The following is a 26,009-nucleotide window of genomic DNA, read 5'->3' on the forward strand; positions in this document are numbered from 1 at the left end:
CAGTAGGCCTACAGCAATTCTTGCAAATATCTTGGCTTTGTTTTTTTTATAAAAACATGAACTTGCAGGGACAAGAAAAGTGGAGTCAGCAGCATTGTTTTCTTAAACATTTTAAAAAATTATATCATTTAATGGTTGTCTCACTTGTATTGTATGCTGCTGAGTTTTTAGGTAGTCCCTCACAGTAATGCTACTGAGCCTTGAGGTGCTCTCAAGGGGTGTACAGATTACTGCTGAGTGGGCTGTTGAAGGGGACATGGGATGGGTGTCATTTATTGTAAAGAAAAGATGTGAAATAGTTTAGCTGTGGAACCACCTGGGCTAGCTGTCAAGGGAAAGCCTGAGTAAAAACGATTTTTAAGTGGGTCAGAGCACACATTTTCAGGGATAATTTGCAGTGTAATATAAATATAGTGAAACAAAAACTGCTAAAGAGTCATGAAGGATCTGGAACATGCAAAGCTCAGAACTATGTCCAAAGCACAGAAGATTGCTCACCACAATCTTGTATAAAATGTTACTTATAGAAAAGGTAGAGTTCCTTGTATGCTAGATGGTGCTCTTGGTTTAAAGAGAGAGGCTAAAAGAATGGAAATCTGGTATGTTTTAAACCTTTTGTTGAACAAAAAGTGCCATCTAGTGGGCTCAGAAAATAAAGAAAATTATTCATGAGGCTTCATTTGGCCATCACTAGTAGAAGGTGACAAAGCTACCAATGGGTATGGACTAGTTATTAAATACCCTAAAGTTTTGTGGGTACTATATACTGCGGTGTGTTGCTCACCTGGCAGCTGCAACTCTGCTGATATTTCCTTCCATGCTTCGTCCTTCTTTACGCAATCATGGTAAGAGCTGGAGGACACATCATACAGGCAAGGCTTCTGCTGTCACAAATCCACAAGTTATTCCTTTTTGCTGGAATCCACCACACATTTTGTTTAGCACATTTTGCCTCCATGGCAAGCTGCTATCTGTCTGTCTGTATGTGTTTAGTGCCAATGCATGATTTCATGCGCCATTTCTGTTGGTTTGTTAGTAGGCGTAAGTCATAACAGAAGTCACACAGTAAGATGGTCATCCCAAATTTATGACACTATCAGAATTTTATCCCAGGCTGTCTTTAATCGCAAGACCCTGACATCAGCCATCCTTGAACCTCTCTCACTGTGTGACGTAAGACCACAGTTTTAGAACCAGGTCCAAAGATATAACCGTTTTAGAACCAAAACCAAAGATAATGCCATGTTTCTTTCATGATGGTCATCTTTCATCTGGGACAGCCCAGAACTGCACATTGTATTCCGGGCTTGAGTGTGGCTACTTCAATCATCTAGACATGTTTAGGTGACCCTTTATATGAGCTAGTTTGCCTGAAGTGTACTGAATCCTTTAAAATGCCTGTAGGTGTGAGTGTCAGTAAATGGTTGTCTGCTATCTGAATAAGTGGGTATAGAGAATGGCTGGACTGTCAGTTGGTAGATTGTTGTAGAATTTAGGGGGCACATTTATGCTTTAAGCTGTAGATGTACTAGTATAACTAGATATGGTTCTTCAAGATGGCAGCCAGATTCTTCCAATGACAGCTTTCATTTTTTGTAATGGATGTAGATCACAAGTCTTTCAAGGGCATCATGTGACCTGCAGTTCCAACTGTAGCCACCATGTCCAAACCACCACAGTTATGGGAGGTTTGTGCCCAGTTGGAGAACCTTTTCCGCTAATACCACCCTCGAGCCAAAATGCAACATATTTTTATGAAGTACCCTATAACCTTTCCTTCAGTGCCACCCTCAGAACCAACTTTGCAGTTGTATCCCCATCACATTATTAGCATGCTGTTCATTATTATTTCATGTTTGTCCTGAGGGACTAACAGCCACTTTGTGAAAGCTAAAAGGGCTTTCAGAATATTGCCTTGTGTGGGGACATGTGGGGACATGTGGTCACTTTTGGAGAGTGCCTTTATTCATCCATTTTCCATCTTCAATTGGCCTACACTGAGGAAGCCGATTGATAATCAGGCAATTAAAACATAAGTGGTTTCTTTCTTAAAACTGATCACATGATTTATATTTAAATGTTAAATGTACAATAATCCACTGGGTGACCATGTTTTCAGAAGCACATTTCACAAAGAAAGTTTATCAGGAAAAGTTCAATTATGATAAGATGTAATTCAATCTCATTTTGGCCCAGAAAGCGCTGATAGCATTTAAAGCTTTGGGTCACACCCAGAAGCCATTAACACAATCTAATTCCAAGTCTTAAGGCGGTGCCTTCCCCTCAGTGAGACAGATATTTTCCAGTGAAAATGTTCTCTCTCTTTGACCACTCAGAGCTCATGTTTGGTCTGGGACCAGTGCCAGACCCTCTAATTTGGAAGTCTTTACCATAAACTTTGCTTTTAATGCTTGGTTGACAGTGTCTGTCACAGTTTTTTTTTTTTTTACTACTCAGTGCCTCCTATGCTGTATATGACAGATTACTAACTCTGCCTTAAGGAAAAACACTGAGAAAATGGCAGTCTGATCTAAACTTTTACCACATCCGCTTTATTCGCCAAGTACGTGTGTACATACAAGGAATTTGACTCCGGTAGACTTGCTCTCAATGTACCAGAATGGCATAAGTACACAAATTTAGGCAAGAACATACAGAATAATCAATATACAAAAAATAGACAACTATACATTAAATATAAACATTTTTTTAAACATTATTAAAAAAAGATATATATACACACACACAATATACAAGGATGCAGTGTTGTTTGACCTGCCACTCTGTGACCGTTTAGGAGTTCATCAGAACGACAGCCTGGGGGAAGAAACTGTCTTTGTGACGGGTGGTTTTGGCGAACAGTGCTCTGTAGCGCCTACTGGAGGGGAGGAGTTTAAACAGATTGTGTCTGGGGTGTGAGGGGTCTACAGATATGTTTCCTGCCTGTTTCCTGACCCTTGAGCTGTACAGGTCCTCTATGGAGAGAAGATCAGTCCCAATAATCCTCTCTGCACACCTGATTGTCCTTTTCTGTGGAATTAGATTTGTGCCAAAAGAAACAAACAAAAATTCTTACATGTCAAACAAAAATAGGAATTTGAGAGAATAATTTGAATTTGAAGTAATTTGAAGAAATAAAACTAATTTCAAAAATAAGACTTATAACTTGCAATCAAATAATTTGTCTAACTGCGTAAAGTATAGGTCTTTTACTCTTCTACAAATGCATTCTTTTGTTTACGGTTCCCTCTGCTTCTCTCCAGTCAGACTTTTGCTATGACTCTCAGCTTTGCAGTCTCTCCGCAGCTCTCTCTCGTTTGCGGTCCCTGACTTTTTGTTTGCAGTTTTGGCACAATCCTCTCGGGTGGGCGGGCTTTTTCAGGAGAGCGTCCCCATTGGCTAATTAGTTTTTGACTGACACAGCTCAGTCAGCACAGTGCCCCGGAAGTTATGTGTAGGTAGCTGGCGCACAAAACGAAACTGGCTTTAAAACGGAAAGAAGAAGATACGACAAAGAAGAACTACAAAGACAATCCACACCAGCAAAAACTAATGAAATGTAAGTATTTATCACATACATATATTGTCTGTGTGTGACATTTTGTTGATTTGTTGTGTTAAGTTATAAGTAAAGTAAAGCAAGGTTTTGCGATTTAACATTAAGTTAGCTTTCACCATACACTGTAATGTTATATGTTAGCCAACTTGCTATGCCCCGTTAAGTTACCTGTTACAAGCATAGACACACATACATAGACACTGACCACTGAATCGTATGTCAACGTCGTCGTTATGTTGTTTGTTAAATCACTTTCCTAAGCACCAGCTTCCCTTGACAAAAACAGCTATTTAGCTTACGGAGCACGGAAGGTGTTGGTCTACTGCTGCCTCCTTTCTTAAGTTTAATTGTGGAAATATGTGATTTCACTGTTTGAATGGGTTAGTTCGGATTTACCGAAATCACACAAACGAACTGATTGAAGCGGCAGTAGACCAGCAGTGGCTGTGTTCTGCGAGGGTAAAATCACTGTTTTTGTCAAGGGAAGCTGATGCTGGGGAAAAAAGGATTTAACTTTGCTTTCGTGACAGAAAAAGCTGTCTAACGGCAAGGTAAAGCACTGAATGAGTAATTGACATTAGTTGAGATGTATAAACATTATAGTTCTTTTACTCCTTTAGGCTACTAGTGTTTGTTTACAGGGCTGTCTGCCTGGTCCAATATGGCGGCAACGCTGTCGTATCGAAGCGACGGGCTGAAACGGCCAATGCAGCGTCTATGGGTACACACGCTAGTGTGATGATATCATTTGTTTCACTAATTCACAATAATTTGCCCTGTGAATCAGGGGACACTGGTGGAGCTGCCTTGTCAATACCTTAACTGTCATCTTCTCTCTGTTGACCAATGTAACACTGTGGGATCTGAGCAGGACCTAAACAGAGCTACAATGCAGTCCCAGGTAATTATCTACCTATCTATTATAACATGTTATGATCCAGCTAATATTACAGTAATGTATGTAGTATCAATTTTTAGCTATCTTCTGACTCAACAACATTGTAAAAACATGAAGTTAATGGGACAATTGATGTTTTTATTTTCTACTTAAACACATGGACCATTATTATTAATCACATAGGATGTAGGGTCGTGGCCCGTATCAGTGATCGTGCAGTCTGTGATAGATAGTGTTTTCGGATAATGTAATGAAATGTGTTAAGTTCTATAGACATTATGTACTTCTGACATCTGGCAATGTCTGTGCTTGCAGGAGCAAGTACGAAACGAACTGTTGCAGAGGATTCAAGCAAGATTCAGCTTGATCCTCAGAAATGAGACACTTGATATGGAGTACCTCCTGGATGGTACTCAACAAGAGCTTTCCTCGGCAACAGTGGTAGCAGATCACTTAAACATCCCACCAGCACTCAGTCACAGTCTACAGGAGTTGATCAACATCCTTAGTTTGCCCATTCAACCTGTTTCAGAAGTATCAGTTAATGTGTCAGATATTGTAACTGCCACGGTGGGAGAGCTGGGACGGCCACGCCTGGAAATTCATGCAGATGATCTTAAAAGTCTCCTTTCCACTTCACTTCCTTTAGAACATTTAGCTAAGTTGTATGGTGTTTCAAGAAGAACTGTCACACACCAGAAGACTCAAACGCAGAATCACAGGTCAGAGACAGGAGTAAGGCAAAACAGTCACTTTACTTAAAGTCTCAGGCAGAGCAGAGTACAAACCATTCCAGAGGTTGAACCAAAAATGAATTACCAGGCAAAGGCACAGAGACATTCGGCAAAGGCAAAAGGTCAAAAACGACCCAAAAAGGCAAAGATACAAAAGCAGGCTGGAGCACAAACTACGATCTGGCAAACAACAAAGGCCAACTGACTGTTATAAATGCTGACAAGTAAATGAGCTAACAAGCCACAGGGGTAAAAAATGTCCCTGACAGAAACCCAAGACCTCTCTTCCGGGCCATAGCCCTCCCAGTCCACCAAATACTGAATGCCCCTACCCCGGTGCCCGGACTTGAGGATCTTGTTGACCGTGTGCACCTCCTCACTGTCAATGAGCCGGGGAGGAGGAGGAGGAGGAGGGTTGGTGGGTGGGACGAGTGTGCTGGTGCGAACTAGCTTGACAAAGGAGACGTGAAAGGTAGGATGGATTCTCTATGAAGGGCCTGGGGCAACTGTAAACGGACAGCAGAAGGATTAATAACTTTTGAGACAGGAAATGGCCCAACGAATCTGGGTTTCATCTTTCTGGAGACAGTCTGGAGGGGCAGGTCCCTGGACGACAACCAGACCCTTTGTCCTATCCGGTAACGGGGAGCAGCAGAGCAATGGTGGTCTGCCTGTTCCCTTTGACGGGCTGAGGGCCAAAGGAGTTGGTAACGGGCTCGTCGCCAGATCCAGTGACATCTGTGGACGAAGTCCTGGGCAGAGGGCACAAAAACCTCCTCCTCTTGTGAGGGGAACAGTGGGGGTTGATACCCAAAACAGACCTGAAATGGGGAGAGCCCCGTAGAGGTGACAGGCAACGAGTTGTGTGCATACTCAACCCATGGAAGGGCCTGACTCCAGGAGGACGGATTTTGGCTGACCATGCAGCGGAGGGCGGTCTCCAGGTGCTGATTGGCCTTCTCTGTCTGACCGTTGGTCTGAGGATGGATGCCTGACGACAGTTCAACTGATGCATCTATGAGGGTACAGAAGGCCTTCCACAAAAACGAGGTGAATTGAGGCCCCCTATCTGATACCACAGAGGTAGGCAGTAGAGGCTGACATTTTTCGGGAGTCCCACGGGTCACATGATTCCCGTGGGATTCCTACGGGATGGGAATCACTTTCACTATTCTTCACATGATTGGGATGGGATGGGAAAAAAAATCAATGGGAGCAGGCGGGACTGGGAATCATAATTAGGCCTGTCGCGATATGCGATAAGTCGGTTACTTGCACGGTAAATTAAAAGGGATTAATTGCCATATTCATGCGTGTTTGTTTTCCTCATCTCTCTCCACCAAAGAGACTGGACGACAAGAGTGTTCACTTCCATGCATCATCTTGCAGCCAGGTGAGTTGGTTCATTAGCGTAATGAACGGAGGGAAAGCTCTTGTCATCGAGTGTCTTTGTCTCTGTGGGGGAGGCAGGGCTATGGGCTACACACACACACAGTGCGATCTTCATGAGGGGGAGACGAGGTGGAGAAGAAAACAGAGAGTTGAGCATAAGAGAAAGACATGGAACTTGTTCCTAAACCAAACACCATGGCCCCTGTGTGGGAGTGTTTTGGATTTAAACCAAATGACAGAGGGCAGCCCAGTAATTTGGACAAGCCGGTGTGCGGGTTTGTTCTAAAACCATCTCAACAAAAAGAGCGAATACGACCAACTTAACTGCACACCTGCTACAACAGTAACATGCTGCTCTAACACTGATGCTTCAGTATTAATGATCTAATGATACCATATATAATAATATCAGTCAGAGGAACCAAACACTACTTCTACTGCAATACTTTAACTACAATTTTCTCTCTCAGAACTGGTTCTTATGACGTGTTGTCTGACCACATCAGAAATCAAATGTGTTTGTCATTCTGAACAGCATCAAGGTGGAGTGAATGTTAAAACAATTAGGCAGTAAACATCAAAACACAACATTAGATGTCATATTTGGGTTTATATCCAACTAAGGTAGGCATTGTGTGATCCATGTACTATATATATATATATATATATATATATATATATACAGTACAGGCCAAAAGTTTGGACACACCTTCTCATTCAATGCGTTTTCTTTATTTTCATGACTATTTACATTGTAGATTCTCACTGAAGGCATCAAAACTATGAATGAACACATGTGGAGTTATGTACTTAACAAAAAAAGGTGAAATAACTGAAAACATGTTTTATATTCTAGTTTCTTCAAAATAGCCACCCTTTGCTCTGATTACTGCTTTGCACACTCTTGGCATTCTCTCGATGAGCTTCAAGAGGTAGTCACCTGAAATGGTTTCCACTTCACAGGTGTGCCTTATCAGGGTTAATTAGTGGAATTTCTTGCTTTATCAATGGGGTTGGGACCATCAGTTGTGTTGTGCAGAAGTCAGGTTAATACACAGCCGACAGCCCTATTGGACAACTGTTAAAATTCATATTATGGCAAGAACCAATCAGCTAACTAAAGAAAAACGAGTGGCCATCATTACTTTAAGAAATGAAGGTCAGTCAGTCCGGAAAATTGCAAAAACTTTAAATGTGTCCCCAAGTGGAGTCGCAAAAACCATCAAGCGCTACAACAAAACTGGCACACATGAGGACCGACCCAGGAAAGGAAGACCAAGAGTCACCTCTGCTTCTGAGGATAAGTTCATCCGAGTCACCAGCCTCAGAAATCGCAAGTCAACAGCAGCTCAGATCAGAGACCAGATGAATGCCACACAGAGTTCTAGCAGCAGACCCATCTCTAGAACAACTGTTAAGAGGAGACTGCGTGAATCAGGCCTTCATGGTCAAATAGCTGCTAGGAAACCACTGCTAAGGAGAGGCAACAAGCAGAAGAGATTTGTTTGGGCCAAGAAACACAAGGAATGGACATTAGACCAGTGGAAATCTGTGCTTTGGTCTGATGAGTCCAAATTTGAGATCTTTGGTTCCAACCGCCGTGTCTTTGTGAGACGCAGAAAAGGTGAACGGATGGATTCCACATGCCTGGTTCCCACTGTGAAGCATGGAGGAGGAGGTGTGATGGTGTGGGGGTGTTTTGCTGGTGACACTGTTAGGGATTTATTCAAAATTGAAGGCACACTGAACCAGCATGGCTACCACAGCATCCTGCAGCGACATGCCATCCCATCCGGTTTGCGTTTAGTTGGACGATCATTTATTTTTCAACAGGACAATGACCCCAAACACACCTCCAGGCTGTGTAAGGGCTATTTGACCAAGAAGGAGAGTGATGGAGTGCTGCGGCAGATGACCTGGCCTCCACAGTCACCGGACCTGAACCCAATCGAGATGGTTTGGGGTGAGCTGGACCGCAGAGTGAAGGCAAAGGGGCCAACAAGTGCTAAACACCTCTGGGAACTCCTTCAAGACTGTTGGAAAACCATTTCAGGTGACTACCTCTTGAAGCTCATGGAGAGAATGCCAAGAGTGTGCAAAGCAGTAATCAGAGCAAAGGGTGGCTATTTTGAAGAAACTAGAATATAAAACATGTTTTCAGTTATTTCACCTTTTTTTGTTAAGTACATAACTCCACATGTGTTCATTCATAGTTTTGATGCCTTCAGTGAGAACCTACAATGTAAATAGTCATGAAAATAAAGAAAACGCATTGAATGAGAAGGTGTGTCCAAACTTTTGGCCTGTACTGTATATATATATATATATATATATATATATATATATATATATATATATATATATATATATATATATATATATTTATTTTTTATTTTTATTTTTATTTTTGTTACTGTAACTGAAACACAACATGGGAGCGGAATGGGACGGGAGTCATTCTTATGGGATTGGGACAGGATGGGATTTTTTTTTTTTTTCCTTTTTTTGGGACGGGATGGAATTATTTTTGTGGCAGTGGGATGGATGGGACTGAAAATGCACTCCCATGTCACCCTCTAGTAGGCAGGTGTAATCTGAAAACATGTTGCACAAGAAGCTGAGCAGTTTCTTTTGCCGTGGGCAGCTTGAGCAGTGGGATGTAATGCACAGACTTAGAGAAACGATCCACAATGGTAAGGATCACTGTGTTACCTTCTGAGTCTGGGAGGCCGGTGATGAAGTCCAAGGCTATATGTGACCAGGGACGAAGAGGAAGGTTTGAAGAAGTCCAGCTGGAGGACGGTTGGACGTCTTGACCTTGGCACAGTTGTTCCAGGCAGCCACATATTCCACCACATCCTTCTGCATGCGGGGCCACCAAAACCTCTGGCAGAGATTGACCAAGGTGCGCTGGACCCCTGGATGGCAGGTGAGTCTGGACGCATGAGCCGACTGGAGAACCTGAGGCTGTACAGAGACAGGGACAAATAACTTCCCCCTACGTTCTTTACCTGGAGACGGATGATGGCGGAGGGCTTCCAAAACTTCTTGCTCAACAGAAAACCGGGCAGTAGCAACGAGACACTGACTGGGCAGGATGTCAGGTTCGGAGCACTCCCCCTCCTTGACAAAGCAGCGTGACAAGGCATCAGGCTTCACATTCCTGGAACCTGGACGGTATGAGAGGGTGAAGTTGAAACGTGAGAAGAATAGTGCCCACCTGGCTTGCCTGGAGTTGAGACGCTTGGCTGTCTTGATGTATTCTAGGTTTTTATGATCTGTCCAAACCAAGAACGGCTTCTCCGCCCCCTCCAACCAGTGCCTCCATTCCTCCAACGCCATCTTTACTGCCAGCAACTCACGATTGGCAATATCATAATTTCTCTCTGTGGGAGACAGACGGTGAGAGAAAAAAAGCACAAGGATGAATCTCACTATCTTTGGGGGAGCGCTGTGACAAGATGGACCCCACTCCCACATCTGAGGCATCCACCTCAACCACGAACTGGAGATGAGGATCAGGTGTGATGAGAATGGGAGCAGAAGTGAAGGCTCTCTTAAGGTTACCAAAAGCCTCCTCCTCCTCAGCAGACCAGAAAAAGGGAACCTTGGGAGAGGTGAGCGCAGTTAGTGGAGCAGCAACGGAACTGTAATTGCGTATGAACCTCCTATAGAAGTTTGCAAACCCCAGGAATCTTTGAAGTTCCTTCTGGGTGGTGGGTTGGGGCCACTCCACCACTGCCTTGACTTTGGCAGAGCCCATTTCTAACTTGCCAGCAGACACAACAAATCCCAAGAAAGACACAGTGTCCTGGTGAAATTCACACTTCTCGGCCTTCACATACAGTTGATTCTCCAGTAGGCATCGCAGAACCTGCCTCACATGCTGCACATGCTCCTGTAGAGACTTTGAAAAAAATCAGAATATCATCCAGATGTATATAGACAAACTTGTTCACCATGTCTCGCAACACATCATTGACAAGGGCCTGGAAGACAGCAGGGGTGTTCGTCAAACCAAAAGACATAACCAGGTACTCATAATGCCTGCTAGGAGTGTTGAAGGCTGTCTTCCACTCGTCACCCTCATGAATGCACACTAAGTGATACGCGAACACAGGTTTTAGGTCCAGATATTCAGCTGGCACTGCAGACAGGTCCGGAAACTCCTCCTGAGACTCCATAACGCCACCTGGTGACAAGGCTGACAAAAGACATTGCGACAAGCAGAGGGTGCTCCACCCCAAAATGGTGTTAGTAGCCCAGTCAATCTGGGGATTATGTTTGACAAACCAGTGGTAGCCCAAAACAATAGGAACCTGAGGAGTGTCTATCAGATGCAAAGAGATCACAGTGGTTGCCAGAAATAAATAGTGTGACAGGTTCAGTGTAATACCTTACTTTAGCAAGAGGTTGGCCGTTGAGAGCGTTGGCTTGCTTCACTTTGGGTAGCTCTTGGGTGTGGATCCCTAGTTACCTGACCAGTGCTGTGTCAATCATATTTTCGTCAGCACCAGAGTCCAGCAGCACAGCAACCTCCAGTCGCTGATCTCTCCACTGTACGGTGGCAGTTAGTAGAGCACATTTGGCGGAAGATTCGGAGAAGGGTAGGTTGCTCACCAGTAAGTCCCGACCTACTGGTGAGCGTTGTCTTTTAACGGGCAGGAAGCGACATAGTGTCCAGGCTGACCACAGTACAGGCAGGAGCGTGAGATGATGCGCCACTGTCGTTCCTCACGAGACAAATGGGCCTGCATGGGCTCAGGATCCGAGGGGCTTGGAGATAGCTCTGCAGCTGCTGGTGCTCTGTGGGGAGAAAACTGAGGACGCCTGGCTAGCCTCGCCTTCTGCCTCTGTGTTAATCTGGTGTCAACTCGAATGGCTAGGTCAATGAGTGCGTCTAATGTGGCAGGTAATTCATGAGTAGCTAGCTCATCCTTAATACTTTCACAAAGTCCGTTCAAAAAAGCATCATACTGAGTGTCCACATTCCAAGAACATTTGGCAGCTAAGGTGCGAAAATCAATGGCATAATCAGAGACTGACCTCCTCCCTTGATGTGCCTGTAACAGGACCCGTGCTGCTTCTCTTTCCACTGATGGATCTGTCGAACACCTTCTTCATTTCTTGGGTGAAACTCTCCAGGGATGCACAGACAGGTGAATTAGCCTCCCACACAGAAGTTCCCCATTCCCTCGCTCTCCCATCCAAGAAAGTGATGATGTAAGCAACTCTTGAGTGATCAGATGGAAAGGTGGAAGGTTGCAGTTCAAACACCAGAGAACATTGTGACAGAAATGAACGGCAAAGGCCGGGCTCACCACTGTAGTGACTGGGAGGAGGCAGATGTGGCTCACAGCTTGGTTGCGGCACCAGAGGGACAGGCGGTGGCGAAGCTGCCTGACTGGAAGGTGCTGCAGCCTGAAGCTGCTGAAGCTGATTAGCCAGTTGATCTACACTCCTTCTGATGGGTGTGGAGAGCGGTGCCTTGCTTGTCCACAAGTGAGCAGAGGTGTTGAAATTCTGCTGAATCCATTCCGGGCCAGATCGTACTGTCACACACCAGAAGACTCAAACGCAGAATCACAGGAGTAAGGCAAAACGGTCACTTTACTTAAACTCTCAGGCAGAGCAGAGTACAAACCATTCCAGAGGTTGAATCAAAAATACAAATAATCAGGTAAAGGCACAGAGACATCCGGCAAAGGCAAAAGGTCAAAAACAGGCACAGGTCAAAGAGGATCCAAAAAGGCAAAGATACAAAAGCAGGCTGGAGCACAAACTACGATCTGGCAAACAACAAAGGCCAACTGACTGGTATAAATGCTGACAGGTAAATGAGCTAACAAGCCACAGGTGTGGCAGAATGAGCAGGCTGAGGAGTGTCAGTGGGCGTGGTTGGTGTAGTGGTGGGAAAAAGCTGGCAGATCCTCACTGGAGACTGAGCAGAGGGGTGTGAGCAGGAGAAGCTGCAGGTGGGCAGGGATTAAGGGGAGCAGGAAGCTTCAGCAGTGTCCATGACAAGAACACTTAATAGGCGGATGAAAGAACATGGCCTTTCTGTTCGTGGATGCTATTCCAAAATGTCTGATGATGAACTTGATCATGCTGTGAGGTCCATAAAATCAAGAATGCCCTATGCTGGGTATAGACTGGTGAAAGGTGAGCTGTTAGCCAGAGGCTGCCGTGTGCCGTGGCATAGGGTGAAGGCTACAATGAAACGGGTGGATGGAGCTGGATTTTTGGCCAGGATGATTCAGGTTGGATTTGTCGCTCGCAGAACCTACTGTGTTCCTGCACCACTGTCTTTGGTTCATATAGACACCAACCATAAATTAATTCAGTGAGTGTTTCTCTCTTGTGCCCTTTCACTCCCTCTCTCACTGTAAATCTTTTTGCTTTCACTAAACACATAGAATATGTACCCACAATAAAAACAAATGTAATGTGATTTTCCACAATAAAAAAATATTAAATCAATCTGACAATTGATGTATTTTTTCTGATATCCACTAATTTTTCATGTCAAATGTATGTGCTTTCTTCTCTCAGATTTAATGTTGTGATATTTTGTGGGATTTATGGTTTCTCAAGAAAGGTATGTCAATGTTCTGTCTTGACAAAAGAAACTAAAAACATATGTGTTACAGTGATGAGACCTTATTATAAAGAATTCTGTCCCCCCCATTCCTTTTTGCATAGATCCTGTATCTTGATGCTGCTGCAAACAACAAAGCTTCAACTGCATCCTCCTTCCTCTTGGATGGTGTCCAGATGACCCTCAAGGTAGGAAGTACATCTAATTTAAAGTACTGCTAATAAGTCATTGACTGCGAATAGTCAAAATAATATTCCTTCTGAATCACTTTTCCCTGGGGTGACAAATGCAGAGACAAACTCCAAGTGCAGACATATAATTCAAGAATGGAATGAAATGTTAACATTGTTTAATAATATAAAATAATTAGATGATGATGTAAAGGAAGGGACAGTGTATTCTCTACTAAAGGAGTTAAGTTAGGAAGCTCCTTTCATCAGCTTTTACAGAATTTGAACATGGCTGACAATGAGTTATTTACGCATCAACTCACTGAATTGGGAAACTTCCTAAGCAAAAAGCCATTGTTCTTTCCTTTAAATTGTAGGGGTTGCGCCCTCTAACGGGCTTCACTATTGGCTAATCCCTGGGCCCTACCCCAGCATGTTGAATGATGACTGCTTACATTCTTTTAGAGTACGTGGTGACCAGGGGGTGGAAAATGTGGACATTGCCCAATGCATGTTCTTTGTGCGAGGAACAGGAGCAGTAGCTTCATTACTGGAAAAAGTGTCCACAATCAAAGGTAAAAGCCACTAATATCAGTGCAGAACCCGGCATGTGTACTGTCCTTGAATTGTTGTAGGCAATGCTTGTGCAGCAAGTGTTAATTATATATATGTTTTAAATTCTCCTCAGAATAGAGAGGCTGTGGCATGACGTGTGATCAGCGGTCACCTGCAAATACTATGATATGCTACATACAATGGAAGAAGAGCGACTGATTGACCTGTCAGATGAGATGCACCTCTTATGTGTTTCTCCCACACCTTAAGTCTGACCTGAAGTGCTTTCTGGGTAGCTGGAACAATCATCCTGTCAGAACTGAAGGAAACCTCTTCCCAGAGCTGGGATGCTCCAAACACCTGTGACTGAGCCAGATGTTGAGGTACACTTGAATTCATTTGCAAAGCACTGTACTCTCTTTAAAGTTCTGTCTCAAGCAAGTTTAATCTAAAATCTTCACCAGTAGCCCTTTGATGCAGTAAAATCTTGTCAACATCAGACATGTATCTGAAAATTATGGTGTAAGGTCATCCAGATGTTAGAGGCCAGTTGCTTAACTCGACATGGGTTCTGCTACCTTTTCCATTATTATTTCTTATTAACCTAAATCTCAGGTCATCACAAGTTGATAATGAGCACAACCAACAGTTTACTCTGTTAGAGGAGTGAAACCTCCTGCTGGCCAAATTATGTGAAGTCAAACATTAAGCTAATAAAACTGCATAAATAGTTACAAAAAGTACAAACTTTGGCAGTAATTATTTCAAAGGGAAAGATAGGAAAATAGGATTCTGGAGCTTGCAGCCATATGTCTTTAAAATATTATCCCCAAGAACCTGTAAGAAATTATTATTTCTAGCACTTTATGATGGGGAATACTTACTCTTTTTGATTTCCTATGGCTTCAATTTGAGCCAAAGTTGACTGTTGCAGCAGGTTAACATTTGAATTTCCATTATTTCATCAGCAATGGGTGTCTGCTCCCCCTGTTGCGGATGGGTTTGAGTTCTGGACCAACTGAGGCAGAGACAAACACAGGTATGAAGTTTAATGGTATTTAATGAAAAAGGTAGGCAAAAGGCACAGGTGGTGGCGACAGGAGACAGGCCGGATTGGGAGCTGGGAAGGCGTCCGAGCTTGCAAAATATCCAGCTTCACACAGGAAAAAAGCGCTGATGAGCAGAGGCACTGGTGGCTGACGCAGGCAGCAAGGCACACACACTGAAAAAACACAAGAGAAACACCAAGAAGGAGCTGAGAAGTTTCTGACAGCAAAACTCTTCAAAAAACACTGGAGAATAAACTACAAGAGCTGTGTGACACTACCGAACAGGACGGAATTATCTGGCACAGGAGTGGAGTCACGATCAGGCTTATGTGGAGGGTTGATTAGTGGAGATTGCAGCCAGGTGTGCCACATCTGCCGAATCTCAGGGAAAGAGAGGAAAACCAGCCACGCCTCCTGCCACACACACACACACACACACTGCAGGGAGAGTAAAACAGAATGGGGAGGGGAAGGAGAGAGACAGAAAAAAACCCAAAACAAACCTAACACAAACCAAGACCACAACACCTCCAAGAGCAAACAAACCCTAAGGTGGAGCTACTGGCCTAGGTTTGTCTCTCTGAGCAGTATTGGTCTAACTTGCTGTAACCTTACTGTCTTTCAGCCAATGGAGGATCTTTTCAGGGATCAATGTGTTGATGCTGACCCAGATGATGGAGTGGTAGATTCAGAGATTGCTTGCCCCCTGTCAGATCTGAACCTTGCTGTCCTTCAGGGATTAATAAATCCCATGACATCGACATTGAGTCATTGGGAGCTTTATATTCAGACACTTGATCTTGTGCAAAGACTATGTTCCTACTCCAAAAGCATGTAGTTTTTGTAGAACGTAAGCCATATCACAGGAAGAGAGTGTAACAACTGAAAGCCAAATGTGTATCAACTGTAAGTGCCTTTGAAATGACAAACTAAACTGCATTAAACATCTTTGTAGCTCTGCAAAGTTGTTGCGGAAGTTAATAACTAGATATATCAAGCACAATTCTTAGACGTTTGGAAAAACACATTACATTGCACATTAAAATCAAAAAGACATGAGCATGTAGACATACTCTTCAGTTTTAACACTGAACAAAAAAGGTAACCTGATACTTCAGATTCAGACCACATTTGATAGCTGTTTCCATATTTGCCTGGAAATCACAGTAATCAAGACAATGTGCAGTGGGAAATGTGATTGTCTGTGTGCATGCGCTAACAACTGGATAACAAATTGTGTGGTTTGGCATCCATTCCACACGTGTGGTCAAAGTGGACAGTGACAGTAAAAGTCTCTCTCTCTCTGAGAGAAGTAGATGTCTGTGTGACTGTCCTGTCAACCACTGCATCATGTCCGGGACAGTGAGTGCATTCTCATCCCCTGCAGTTTCATCTGAGGACATTCAAAATGAGACAATGTCAAAATAGCTGAATACAACTGAACAAAACCAGACAGACATGATATTACTTTGCAGCATCTATTTTGGGTCTGCAAAATTACAAGATCCTGTTTACAGTTACCATTACAAACTGGGAAAGGATACATTTTCTCAACAGCAATCCAGTGGGTGTTAAGAGTTTTATTAAGTAAGTTATGTGCACGCTACAGTATTAAAGATTCATTTATTTAACTGGCTTTATCATTTGAAGCTTCAACAATTTTGAAGTGGTTGACAGTAGTAATGTAAGGTTAATAATAGTAGTATTAGTGGCAGCAGCAGACCAAATACTGTAATGGCACAGTGGCAGTAAAAATGATGCTGGATGTAGTAGGCAAATTGAGAAGCACTGGTTTAACCAAAGTAGGGTCTGGGAACCCCCAGGTGTAGCTATACAAAATTTAGGTGGAAGGTGGCACAACAATAAAAAAGTAAATGAGAGTGTAAGAGTGCATTCTAAGAATTGTCTGTCTCATGCTGTATATTCTTCACACAAATGATTGTATAAGTCTCAGACATTTATCTCCCAGTTTCTTCTTATGGTGTAAACACTTGCCTTCGAGCTCCTGCAGGAAATCCTGGAAGTTAATTAGGATCTGTGCCTCTCTTGCATTCTTCAGTGTACCACTTTTACTCAGTGTTGGGGCCAAGTGTGACACAGTGTAGTACGAGTCCACCTGAAAAACACATTCATGAAGAAGAAAAATATTGATGACTTTAATCAAGAATTTCATGTGCATTAGCCTAATTTTATCGATCTAAAATATAAGATGATTTTAATCAAGCCTGCTATACTTAGAACCACAGGGGCACCAACATGCCTTTTATTCAAGAGATCATGGTAACTTACTCTTTCATTATCACCAGCTACAAAGAGGTCACGGCAAACTGCTCTGTTCCTTTCCATGTCACCTATTAGGCTGTAAAGTTTCAGTCCCTCACAAAGCTGCCTCAGCATGACTGTTCGTCTTGCAACTTGGTGCAGCACAATTGCTCTTCATATGGATACAAAAGAAAAACTGTCATGTACAGGGTTCCCCCATTTATTAGTAGTCAAGTAAATTCTGAAAATTATGTAATTATTTCAATGGTGTAATGTCATTTTAGGTATAGAGGGACAGTAAAGGATGTAGGACAGGTGAGCATAAATAAGATTCTGATTTTCTAATACATTATATAGCCATTTAATATTGTGGAATTTTTGACAATGTCTTTTAAGTATAAAATAAATAAAGTAAATATATCAAATAGAATTTTTATATAAAGTAAAACAGTTTATCAAAATAGAATATAAACCTTATTATTTTGTCTTTCTTCTCCTCGTTAATAGGTCCCGTATAGCTGCAGTTGAGAATTTGTTTAGTGTAAGATGGCAAGTCTGAGGTTTCTTCAGCCTGAGGAAATTAAGAATAAAATTTGAGACCAAGTTTCACCACATGAAAATTACATCTTAAAGAGAGTATCTAAACTATATGCTGTTGATGAATATCAATATCCTTTAGCCTTTTCCTCTACAGTTTTCCCACTATTATTCTTTTAGTTGTTGTTTTCATATTTTATTTTATCGTTATTATTTCATTATGGACCTGGTAGTGCCATGAAGTGTCTCTGAGTTCCTTGAAAAGTATAATACAAATAAAATTGTATTATTATTAAACCACAGGAGATTGAGCCCTCTTCATTTCCCCACTGTACACCTCTGGATCTCAGAGCTGTCTCTTCCATTGAGGTCTTTAAAATGGATTATGAACAGTCCCTAAAAAATAAAGAGTAATGGAAGTTAATGAGTTCCACAAAGTCAATAGGATTTTTCCTTTGCATCATTAATGTGTACAATAACATTTGAGGATATAATTATTTGGCATGCAACATACCATCTTGATCAATGAAGAAAACTCCAGATCATGTACATCATCTCTGGTAATATTTTCTAGGTTTCCAGTCAAAAGGAAATTATACACAGTAAATTTCGCAGTGTTAAATATGCAGTGTCAAAGTTGGTGAAAATTTCCGGAGTTAAAAGACGTTGTGTTAATTTGACTCTGGAAAGCCCCGCCCACCTCTGCCTCCTTCAAACTGTGGATGATTTTTCTGGACGCCACTTTTCTCCCCGTCGAATGACTGCGGTAAGTTTCTTATTTTCACATATTAACCCAATTTTATGTTGGCATTTCAACAGAAATGGTGTTTTAGGAGAACATTGTGTTGTTGGCCCCCGTATTTGAGCGTGTTTTGTATCTTAACACCAAATTCAAGACAGCTAACGTGACTGAGTGAATAACCTACCTAACGTTAGCTTAAAATGCGCGTGTCCAACTTGACCTTGTCCGCAAAAGGTAATTAACTTAGCAACATGATGTGGAGAGATAGTTTTGTTTTAACTGGTGACCAAACAAATCCACCAGCTAAGTTAATTACTTCATATTATATCAGCATTTGCCTGTGTTGGTGAGGGGAGTTGGCTAAACTAGCTAATGTTCGTGTTAACATAAAGCTGTATTCGGTTTTGGGAAGCAGTTTGCATGTGTTTGAGAAATTGACGGTGTGCCTCCCCTCCAGCTTGGTCTGCTCTGTGACATACATCAGTTTAGACGGCTCGTAACGTTGTTTCAGCAAAATGTAAAGTGGGATCATATTTGTTTTTGGAGTGATTTTTTCGTCTAGCCTACGGTAAAGTTAACAGCACAGACTCGTGTTTTATTTTTAAGTAAAAAAGGGAAGTAGTCCGTGTGAAATGCTGCTCACTGTCGCAGTGCATGATGTATCGTCAGCCATAGCAGCTGTTGTCTCCAACTTTGTTTTCTCATTTGCGTTAACGTGAAGTCGCATGGTAAAAAGAGACACTTGATATGGCAAGCCGTTTGAGCATTTATTCCATATCCTTGATATCAGGTGTCAGTATCGTTCACTAGTTCGATCATTGTCAGCACTAGTTGGACATCTGGTCACACTAGTTAGACATTTTGTCCAACTAGTTGAACAAAGAGTCTTGCTAGTCACTCTTTTTCAGCAACTAGTGACACTTTTGTCAAACTAGTAACAACTTAAGCCTGACTAGTGAAGCCACAGAGCCATACTAGTGGCACCAGAATCCAAACTAGTCAGCTTTTTGACAGACTAGTGGCCCACTGGGCTGAACTAGTAATGCTTAAAGTCTTACAAGTGAACTAGTGAGCTGCAAAAGCTCTGACTTGTTAACTAGTAGCAGCTATTCGCCTCACTAGTTTGCTAGTAACCTCAAGTTTTTTACACTAGTTACACATGTAAGAGCCAAAATCATCACTAGTGTGACTAGTAAGGATTTACACCTTACTAGTTAAACTAGAAAAAGTCTCATTGACCTTACTAGTTAACTAGTGGGGCTTAAAATGTTTACTAGTTGAACTAGTGGAAGCTGAAATACTCACTAGTTGTACTAGTAACACCTTATTGAGCTCACTAGTTAACTAGTGAGATCTAAAATGTTTACTAGTTGAACTAGTGACGCTGACATGCTTACTAGTTGAAGTCTATTTTGACTTTTCTAGTTAACTAGTGAGGCAAAACACGTTACTAGTTGTACTAGTGGAAGCCAAAATGTGCACTAGTCACACTAGTGACACCAAATGCTAATGAGGAGGTGGGTAAAAACATAAATTGAGGCTTCCTATTTGCTCTCCAGTTCAAAATAAAAGATACCTACGAATCAGGACACAGGATTTTGTCGTTACTCCACCCACTTCTTTTAACTAGTTAACATGTTGACCTGAGGAATGCAACTAGTTAACTAGTGGCAGCATGCTTCATCTTACATGTTAACTTGTCAAGGCAAAACTGTGACTAGTCAACTAGCTGAGGTCTCGTTAGACTCTACTAGCAAACTAGTGATGCTAAAAGTGCTCACTAGGTGACTAGTAGAATCCAAAACGTTTTCTAGTTACACAAGTAGAAGACAATTTGACCTTACTAGTCGACTAGTGAGGTTCAAAACCTGCCACTAGTCGACTAGTAAGACCCAAATTGGCCACTAGTAACACTAGTTTGTGTCTTTTCGACTTCACTAGTCAACTAGTTACACATGTCCTCTTACCAGTTAACAAGTTAGGTCCAAAAAGATTCACTAGTTAACTAGTGACACTCTTTCCGTGGCTCACTAGTTAACTAGTGGATGCTATTTGTTGTCACTAGTCAGATTCTGCACAGAACATGTAAAGGCTTTGACCAAACATGTTGGACATTCTTCTTAGATGTGATGCCTTTCCTTGAACTAGTAAAGCCTTGCTCAGTACTAGTGAACAACTGCGCACAGCAAGTGAGACATTTTTTGAACATGTTGGACTTTTTGTCGCACTAGTTGACATCTTCACACTAGTTGGCATGTTCATATTACTAGTTCAACAAAGGTGCTTACTAGTCATCATGTTCATCCTACTAGTACAACTAGTACGGTGATAAAATTTCAATGAGGATATCTACTTGTGTGGTGAAGATGTCAACTAGTGCGACAAAAAGTCTCATGTAAAAGAAATGTCTCACTTGCTGTGCACAGTTGCCCACTAGTGCTGAGCAAATTGTTACTAGTTCAAGGAATAGGCTTACATGTAAGAAAAACTTCCAACAGATTTGGTCAAAGTCTTTACATGTTCAGTGCAGAATCTGACTAGTGACAACAAATAGCATCCACTAGTTAACTAGTGAGCCACGGAAAGAGTGTCACTAGTCAACTAGTCAATCTTTTTGGACCTAACATGTTAACTAGTAAGAGGACATGTGTAACTAGTTGACTAGTGAAGTCGAAAAGACACCAACTAGTGTTACTAGTGGCCAATTTGGGTCTTACTAGTCGACTAGTGGCAGTTCTTGAACTTCACTAGTTGACAAGTTAGGAAAAAGACACCCACTAGCATAACTAGTATATATATACATATATATAAAAAAATAAATAATAATACAATTATTTCAACAATGATTTGAAAAACAATCATGTTTTGTTTGGAATAACATTGACCTCAACAAGTTAAACCTACAAAAATTGCAGAAAATCAGCAAACACATGAATTTTAGTTGGATTAATTTTTAACAAAGATTAAATAAGGTGAGCACTTTAATTTACAGTTGCAACATGCAGATTACTATCAGGTCATTCAAAACAGCTGAAAACAATGGACACAACAAATGTCATACTTACTCTTACATCAGTATGGTTAATTGTAACTATTTAACTATTAAATGAACGTAATGATTAGATTGTCATATTGTCAGATGTATTCTATTATATTTCAGGAACACATATAAACACAATATTACACTATTGTATGGCAACATAAAGGAGACTTGGAGTTCTCTTTTGTGAATAAGTTTTTATTCCAGATATCCATATCAATCTCAAAAGTAGAAAAAAAATGAAGGGGAAAAAAATGGAAAAACAATAAAATAATTTAATTGTTAGGTCTTTAAAATGTAAGAAAATGGTATAAAATGTCAACCACTGTTCCACAAATCACAAGATCCCAAGATGCAGCCTAAAATGTTTTGTTTTGTCCCAAACAAATAACATTAAACATTACTGTTAAATGTAGAAGTATACGAGCTCAAACAGATACTTCTCAACATACCATGGAAATGAACTGCATTTTCTGTATGGTTTTTCAGGTGCCTCTGGATCGTGCTCTCATTTTTGGTTTTAAATTTGGGGCAGAGAGGACACCCAAACTCGGATGGTGAAAGGATTGTGTGGCCCAGACTGGCTTCGTCACTCAAAATAGAGGGGTGCATCTGAAAAAAGGAGAAGTCAGTCAACATTGATAGCTGGAAAACATACTGAACATCAACCATATTTTACCGATCTAAAGGACTCATGGTGGAGGAAGCACTACAGCTATTTATGTATCCATGTGTGTGTGTGTGTGTGTGTGTGTGTGTATTAGTGCTCTGCATTACTAAAACACAATACAAATGTATTTTTTGCAGACACCCGGGGCTATGTATACATTATTTATCTGACCTGGTTAACCCTTGGGGGTCGCTCATGTCGTATACCACGAGACGACTCTCGTTACTATTTTTAGAATATCTGGGGAAAAAAAGATGTATAGAACTTGATTGAGCAGTGCAGGGTTGAGGTTATACAAGCATTAATACACAAGGAGACCAGGCGAACCAAAAATTGGAAAAAAAATTGCTTGTGTGCATGAGTGTGTGCACAGATGTTTTACACCACAACACACCAAAAAGCAGAGGAACACATATTAACCCCGCTGCAAACTACACATCTAAATTAACCAACACATCAAGCGAGGGCAGTAATAGTCTCTGACCAACATTCACACTGTTTACACACAGACATTGATGAAAGGGAGCACAACAGACCTTGAGCAGCTAACGTTAAGTTAATACTGTAATAAACCTTTTTTGATACAAGAAGTAGGCATTTGCATGGGAGTGTAAAGTGTACAGACAGAAGGAGGGAACCACGAAGGTAAGTCAAAAAAAAAATCAATCTTTATTTCATAGCATTAAATTCATTTAAGGAACAGCTCCACTAGCAGATGAGATCCTGAATGAACCCTAGGCTTCTCCTCAGAACCAGCTGTGGACCAGTAACATGCACGTGTAAGGGCACAAGCCAACGACCCCCATAAGGCACTGCAAAACTGTCACTGCACTGCAACTCAGTAAACACACTGCAACTCACACTGAGGATAAACCACCCCAGGGCACATCACCATATTGCGCTACAAAACACATCAAATCACACTGTGGGCTATGGGCTCCCTAAGGCACCTGTGGATACGCCTGCGGCACGCTCGGCTCTCCCTAAAATGAAATGCTGCTCTGGTTAAAACCACTAACAATAACACACACAAGAAAACACTTTAACACACAGACAAATGATATTGCTGCTTATCTCTCCCAGGGTTTGAGACCCTCCCCCGGGGTCTGAGTTTTGGCGCGGGGCAGCCACTGGCAGGAACTGTGGTGGGGGAACCGGCCAGTCCAGCGCAGCGAGGCGACTCCACAGGCTACAGGAGAGCCTCTACACACGGCTGGAGAGCGGACAGAAGCACTACTATGGTCCCCACTATCCTCCTCATGTCCCTGTCGGATTCAGGAACCTCTCCCTGCTCCCCGCTGACTATCTTCGCCGCCGGCAGCCCTAAACAGTGTGCGAACACCCTCCCCCCGCGATCGAGTGCACAATAACCACTGCTTGGCTGGGCTTTAGCCCGGTAACGCTCACCAAGCTCCACTCCCCAGAGACAACTGCCGCCCCTCTCTCCCTCTCTTTTCACTCTTACCTGCCACACTCACAGCTGCAATCACTTGGCTCATCACCCTCTGTGCCAACACACTCTTCCCGAGCAACGCACCGAGTTCCTAGCAACGTCACTCACTACAATACCAATCATGCCCTCGTTTTACACAACAAATGTAGCTAAACCCACCATCTGGTGGTAGTAATTTGTGCATACCGAGATTCCCCACATAGACGCCCCCTAATGATTCGATACATTGCGCAGAATTGCTTCTCAGAGAACATAACACAGGTGTTAAAATATAATGAAGATGACGGCGCGTATAAACGCAGCGGCTTGGTACTTTATGCTAGTGCTAACTACTAGCTAGAACTGCTACTGCTAAGTGCCGAACAGAATTTTGTTGTACAATGACAATAAAGTTGTCTAATTCTAATAAATAAAGGACTCGTTCCCTTACCGCTCTTTCGTGCGTGTATTGTTTGCATTCTTCTTCTTCTTCTTCTTCTCCTCTTTTTTTAATGGCGGATCGCAAACAACTTTTAGGTGCATACCGCCACCTACTGTACAAGAGTGTGCATCATCATGTCACTTACCTATTTTTATATTTTAGCTGCCAGCCCTGTGTCCCTTAGGAACACAAGCAGCGCCCTCCTCCCCTTCCTTATCTCTTCTCCCTCTCCTTCTGTTCCCAGAATTCCATTTAGGCCCCACTCCCTACCTGCTTCTTTAATTTTTTCTTCAAATCTTTTCCTTTTTATTTTATACTTCATACATTGAAGCAACACATGTTCTACATTTTCCTTTACTCTGCACATATCACACAAATCATCTGTCCTTTTCCCCAGTAACCACATGGTGTCATTCAGTCCGGTGTGTCCTACTCTAAGACGTGAAATGAGGATTTCCTCCCTCCTGTTCCTCTCTCTGTAGATCTTAGTTATTACTGACTTTTGTATTTTATGAAATCCTCTTCCTTTCTGATCCTCATCCCACTTTTCCTGCCATTTTTCCATTCCTTTTTTCTTGATTATTGTTTTTCCTTCTCCTTTACCTAGCTGAATAGGTATTGTAATTTCTTTTCTTAGTGATGCTTTTGCTAACTTGTCAGCCGTCTCATTCCCTTTCATACATTTGTTTTAACTCCAGTTTCTGTCAAGCGCCATTCTCTTTTCTTTTCTAGAATGCTCATGTCAACTTTTGTTTCTGGGTACAGCCATGGAGGAACATTACTTGTAGGATTAGCTTTTGTAAACTCCAAGTTCTCCATGCCAAACTGTTTCACCTTATCTCCTATCTCCCATCCAAAGCCTCTTCTCTGAAATGTAGAGTATTCCCAACACGGTTTTAATGTATTAGTTGAGGGGTTTTCATCACCACTTCCTTTCAGTTTAACCCAGTATGTTAGTGAAAATTTGTCCCTCCTCATCTCCAATGGTGTTTCTCCTGCCTCTATTAGGACTGCATTAATTGGTGTTGTTTTCATGAGTCCTGTGCATATTCTTAAAGCCCTGTATTGTAATCTGTCTATTTTTTGTAGAGTAGTTTTTGCTGCTGCTCCATATATTATACAGCCATAGTCTATTGCTGACCTCATCAGTGCTTTATATATGTCCATTAGAGCTTGTTTGTCTGCCCCCCAGTAGCATCCAGCAACAGCTCGTAGAAGATTTATTACTTTTTTACATTTTGTTTCTAAATGTTGGATATGGGTTTTCCATGTGTGTTTATTGTCCAACCAAAGGCCAAGGTATTTAAACTCCGATACTTTCTGCAGTGGTTGACCATACAGTGTTAAGTTTACATTATTAACCTTCCGTTTATTTGTTATTATCATGTAGCAGAATTTACTGACTGAAAGTTTGAACCCCCACTCATATGACCACCTCTCCACTTCCTGTATAGCGCTTGCAATATTCCTGATAACATGCGTCACATTTCTGCTTCTCATCCATATGGTACCATCATCCGCATAAAGGGCTGAATTACTCCCATTTAGTTTTGAAAAAATATCATTAATCATGATATTAAACAAAAGTGGACTAATGGCACTTCCCTGGGGAATACCATTTTCTACCTCTAAATCCTGAGATAATGCTGTTCCTACTTTAACTTTGATTTTTCTGCCTGTTAAGAAATTCATTATCCAATTAAAGACTCTTCCACCAATACCCATTTGATTTAGTTTTATAAGAAGACCATCTCTCCACATTGAGTCATAAGCCTTCTCAATGTCAAAAAACACAATAACCATTACCTCTTTCATTTTAAAAGTCTTTTCAATTTCATTGCTCAGTCTTACTAAGGCATCCACTGTTGAGCGCCCTTTTCTGAAACTACACTGATTATTATTTAGCAGCCCTTTCTGCTCCAGAAAAAA

General features: G+C 41.9%; 1 pseudogene; it reads left to right on the plus strand.

The window, feature by feature from the left end:
• The first annotated feature begins 12,624 nt into the window (after positions 1-12,624).
• Positions 12,625-14,272, plus strand: LOC144467488 (uncharacterized; annotated as a pseudogene).
• Positions 14,273-26,009: the final 11,737 nt, after the last annotated feature.

This window comes from Epinephelus lanceolatus, chromosome 17, assembly GCF_041903045.1.
Source record: "Epinephelus lanceolatus isolate andai-2023 chromosome 17, ASM4190304v1, whole genome shotgun sequence".
Classification (NCBI taxonomy): Eukaryota; Metazoa; Chordata; class Actinopteri; order Perciformes; family Serranidae; genus Epinephelus; species Epinephelus lanceolatus.